Here is a 6000-nt window from a genome sequence, read left to right as displayed (position 1 = left end):
TATTTTACCTCTGCCACCTTCAGAATTTGAAAGACAGTACTCCAGTCAACATTGTCAAAACCTTTTTCTAAGTCTACAAATGCTAGAAACGTAGATTTGCCTTTTCTTAATTTGTCTTTTAAGATAAGTCGTATGATCAGTATTGCCTCACGTGTTGCAACATTTCTACGGACTCCAAACTTACCTTCCCCGAGGTTGGCTTCTGCCAGTTTTTCCATTTATCTGTAAAGAATTCGCGTTAGTATTTTGCAGCCATGACTTGTTAAACTGGTAGTTCGCTAATTTTCACATCTGTCAAAACCTGGAGCAACAATAATGATTACCAATATCCCTGTAAGCATTTGTTATCTCTTTATATTCTTGATCCCAACGAAATCTTCCTCATTTTCCAGCGTTCTCAGCAGTGCCGTCTGCTTAAATTTCCCTTCCCCAGCGCTCGCTATATCAGAATATATCTGTTTTGTATACCTACAAATTAATTTTGTAACTGCCACTCCACTGTTTTGCATACTTATAAATTGTCTTTGTATCTGCCACTATCGTTATTATTGTCATTATTGTTCAATATTATTACTGTTTTTTTCGTCATTATTGGAAATGGCAGGAGTAGGAGTATTACTAGTATTAGCTTTATTAGCTTTTAGTCAGTATCACTTATTCACATTGTCTCTACAGGCACTCAAATCATTTTATTACTATTTTTAATATTAAAATTATTATCTTTTCTTAGATAACTATGATGTAAAAATGTACTTTATGTTTGAAACCCTGGCCCGATGTAAATGAAGGCCTGAAGGCCCTAATCTGATCAGATTGAATAAATAAATAATTTTTTTATGTTATTTCTTATTAGATGCAACTCATTATATGTTTATCGTAATCATTGTGATAGCCGGTTAGATGTAAGAGAGAGTATAATATTGCCAGGTTAAATATATAAATAAATAAAATAAAGAAAAAATAATGAAAAAATCATTCAAAATCTGAAGGACTTTCAATGGGCAGTGGAGACCTGTATTTCAGGGAAACAAACAAATGGGTCAGAGAAGAGTCCATGACCATAATGGGTGTCAAATGGAGGTAAACTGGCTATTTACGAGGCGAATGGATGGGAAATGGACGATGGAAGCTCTGTGCTGCATGTCAGCATGTAGGAGAAGACGAGGACGACGTAATTGAAAGTGTGTGGATGGCATTCAGGAGCAACACGCGTACGTATAGCTGAAGGTCACAAAGCGTGAAGAAATGTGTAGGATATCCAGTAGTGGTTGTCCAACGGCGATGATGGATTTGTTTGAGGGAGAGGAGCGGGCTATAGAAACAATTATGGCGAGGAGATGTTATAAGTTTTTTGATTTGGCGGAACAAAGAAATAGGTTCATGTCAAAATCAAAGTCGTTGGGGACGGAGCTCCAGCTAAGTATGATAAGAATTTGAGAGGAAACTTACGTATCGCACTTCTTTAGATAACCTCAGACGATTTTCTAACTGAGGTTTTATTTAATGAGCCCGCTTTTGGTCATGCTCCACTCCTTTTGGGAAGAGCTGACGAAATGGAAATAAGGCAGTTCTTGAAATCGTCCCTGATTCACCCTCTAAGTAGGCTGTTTACGTTTTTATATTGGTAACGCCACGTAGCGCTCTGTATGTGCTGTGTGCAGTCTGTGGCTGGTTTGCATTGTTGTTGGAATATCTGCCATTGTAGTGTTGGGCAGCTGAATGTTAACAGTGCGTAGCGTGGCACAGTTGGAGGTGAGCCGCCAGCAGTGGTGGATGTGGGGAGAGAAATGGTGGAGTTTTGAAATTTGTAAGACTGGATGTCATGAACTGCTATATATATTATGACTATTAAGGTAAATACATCATTTGTTCTCTATCAAAATCTTTCATTTGCTAACTATGCCTATCAGTAGTTAGTGCCTTCCGTAGTTTGAATCTTTTATTTAGCTGGCAGTAGTGGCGCTCGCTGTATTGCGGTAGTTCGACTAACCAAGATTTTTGTGAGGTAAGCAATTTGTGAAACGCATGGGTTAATGTTAGTCAGGGCCATTTTTTTTGTAGGGATTTTTGAAAGTCAGATTGCGTTGCGCTAAAAATATTGTGTGTCAGTTTAAGCACAGTCTTGTATAATTGTTCAAAAGGGGACGTTTCATATGTCGACCCTTAGCCGAGGATACCTCACTGGAATCTTCTGATTTTTTCTTGTAGTTTGTGTAATTAGTGTAGATTTTGTTTATTGCTAGCGCGTAATTGTAGAGAGAATCTCCTTTGTAGTTGCAGTCTTTCATTGTTGTACAGTAAAACAGGTGTGGCACGCATGTAAATTTGCACCAAGTATTTCGCAGCTTACAATTAACTAGATATTATTTTCAGCGCTATGTTAATGTGTTCTCTTATTTTCTGTGTTATCGTGTGAAATATTGTGACAATAATGGCGTGTGAAAAACGTAACACTAGGCTCCAAAGTAAACAGAGAAATAATAGTGACAACGAGCGTAGCTTACCAGCACCGCTGTGTAATGAATTAACAGACATTCAAAGTAGTAATTTGGTAACTGTGCATAGGGAAAGGGAGCGGGCGTCAAATAATGGTGTAGACAGTGAAACAGGTAGTGAACAGGGAAGCATTATCGATCGATCGTTCGGCAACAGCTCGCCTCAGGAATCCGAAATGACAGGACACAATTTTGCAAATACTGTAGATTCAGGTTTTGCGTCCTCACCGTTTTCTCAAATAAGTCAAGACACATTTTCTGCTTGTCAAAATGTGAATGTTGCCGGTGCAAATGCACTGCCGAAAAGCGTAGAGGAACAGATTCCAGACACTAATGCATTGTTATTACAGCTAATCCAACAAATGGAACAAAATCAGAGACAAACACAGCAAAAGCTTCAAAAGTTAGACACAATGGAACAACACCAGAGACAAACACAGCAAAAGCTTCAAAAGTTAGATACAATGGAACAAAATCTTCAAAAGTTAGACACAATGGAACAACACCAGAGGCGAACACACCAACAGTTAGACGCAATGGAACAAAATCATCACACCACGCTTGAACAAACACGTGAAGATTTAACTACTGAGTTACATAAAAAAGAATCGAAATGTCAAAAAGTCTGTATCGACGTAAAAACACAAATTTGTGCGCATTTTCAACCTATTTTTTCGCGGCATGAAAATGCATTACAGAAATACGAAGCAGCCATAAAAGAACTGCAAATTATTGTTCATGAAAATCATGAGACCTTGCATGCTAAAATTGACTCAGTTGCATCTACCGATTCGGTTACGCAACTTGCAAAAACTCAGGAAAACTTAAAGGACACAGTAGAAAGACACATGGAGGAAATTAGTTCATTATCAGAGAAAGTAGTTGAACTTTCGGATCAGCTAAATAATTTATCTACGAAGGTAGATGATAATCTGAATGACACAAAACCGGTAGTCTTTAATGACACAGAAGAGTGCGAACAAATTAGGAAATTCGAACAAAATCAGAATCAAATTAATACGGAACACCAAAGAGAAATCCGGGAAGTACAAGATCAGCTGACACAAGTAATACAAAAATTACATATTTCAGAGGACACTCGCGCTCCAACACGGGAAGAGGGACTTAAAAATACGGAACAACCACAGAATAATAACACAGGACACTTCGGAAATTATGAAAGAAATTGTCAAGGCACACCGAATTTTGAGATGGAACCGCCGAAACGACGTAACAATGACCGACATGTGACTCGCCGACATGATGATTTTGATAATAAGCTGTTCATTACTACACATAAATTCAAAACATTTAAGAATTCCGGCAATGACATTCATCCACAAGCATGGCTCCATCAATTCTCTCATTGTTTTCCCACCAACTGGTCATTAGAGCACAGATTAGAATTTATGTGTGGCTACTTAGAGAATGAACCAGCTGTAAGAATGCGATCGGTCATTCACGATTGCCACAGTGAAGGAGAATTTTACCATGCCTTCCTCTCAGCATATTGGTCTCAAGCTACACAAGACCGAGTAAAACATAGCATAATGATGATGAAACACTTTGAACAATCTGAATTTTCCAGTCTTGTCAAATATTTTGAAGACATGTTGCATAAGAATCAATAACTTTCAAACCCATACAGCCCCTCAGAACTCATCCACATTTGCTTAATGAAATTGCCTGAACATTTAAGAAATATTATTTTGGCAGGACGTTGCAAAGGCGACATTGAAGCTTTTCAGGGACTCTTACAAGAATTAGAAATTGACACAGACAGTCGTGGGATGCGAAAACAGGAAAACAATCACTACAGGCCACATCTGTCACAACTCCGTGACGACAGAAACAATAACTGGACACGACAAGTCTATTCTTACAACGAAAATCGTGACCAAAACAGACACCACCCATATGACAGCCACTGGCAGAGTAATAGTTACAGAGAAAGATCGCATTTCCATAGTAATGAATATGACAGAGACAATCATAGAAACAGACAATATGGGAACAAAAACAATTATTATCAAGGGAGACAGAATAACTTCAAATGCAACAGTTCAGCGCGCCGTTACAATTCATGAAGAAATTGCCCACCACGTGACCGGCAAGAAAGAAACTATGGAATCTACCGACATGACGACAGACGATATAATCGTAACGACAGACCTGAATTGCATCAGATCTGGCGAGCTTCAAACAGGGCAGGGCCTTCTCGTCAAGGTGAATTTGTAGAAGTTAGGTCTCCTAATCCCAATAACGACGCACGCCAACAAAGAGATAGCAGACAATGACTCGCACTGCAGGCAGCCACGTGCGCCGGCTGGCTCAGAGAAAAATAACATAGACGCTAACATTGAAAAAAATTCCAGTATTCTTTACCGACGTATACTGTATGAAAATTGCGTTCAAGTTGAAACTCTGTGTACTAGGAAGAGTAAAGGTTTACAACACACTTCACATGTAAAACCGTTTATTGAAAGATAATCTGCTTATTAACTTTGTCTTTGCCATAAAACTTTTCACTTCACATTTCTAGTATGCTTTGTCAGACTTAAGAAACTGTTAACATGCAACAATGTTTGAAGTTAAATATCCAGTCTAGAACCTACGGAACATTTTTAAACAGAAATTACGAATGCATTGTTATAGTGAACAGACGACACAGTGTTTTATTTGTACATTCTTGCTTGTTAGTTGCACAATTACGTAATGACTATCAGGCTTACATACTTAGGACACATACTGGTACTGCTAATGAGATTTTAATGCAACATTTTGGTTTACTTGAAAACACATTCTGGATTTAAAGTACTTTCAGTGAGATACCAGATAACATAGTGGTTAGTTTATGTGACAGCTACACGATTTTATCACGACGCTACTAATGAGTGACAATTTACAATGTTGCTTTTGCAGTGTTTCTGTTTTATATCTGCACAGTTTTCTGTTTTATCCTGGAAAGGAAAACATGTTTTAGTAGTAACTTTTGTGGTATAGCTACAATGAGACAGCCTTTTCCATAGCACAACAATACGTTACAATACAGTACTTTCTTCATCACAACAATAAGCGTAATAACTACGATATCTATACACAAAGCATTTCACTTTTGTTTATCATGAGGTAAGTACATTGACTTCTACAGAACTTACCTTTCAGAGGACAATAACTACGAGACTTCCACAGAGATCATCTTACAACATGACGCACAGTTTAGCGCTACAGTACACGTATTTGAGTGATTAATTTCGCACTTAAAACATTTATTTTTTTAAAGATATTTGAAGTACAATGATACAAGGGTTTTCCGTGATACATTTCATTCCATTGCTGTAATCTGTAACACCTGAGGGTATAATTACATTAATCATCAGGGGGGTACATGCTTACTTTGTGTACCATGTGTGGTAAGCACAAGGATCCCTAGCTAATATGGTATTTGCTTATACAACTTTACACATCAGTACCATATTTCTCCAACACAGAATTACACAGCTAT

The sequence above is a fragment of the Schistocerca americana genome, chromosome 1 (assembly GCF_021461395.2).
Source record: "Schistocerca americana isolate TAMUIC-IGC-003095 chromosome 1, iqSchAmer2.1, whole genome shotgun sequence".
Lineage (NCBI taxonomy): Eukaryota > Metazoa > Arthropoda > Insecta > Orthoptera > Acrididae > Schistocerca > Schistocerca americana.
This window is presented reverse-complemented; position numbering follows the sequence as displayed.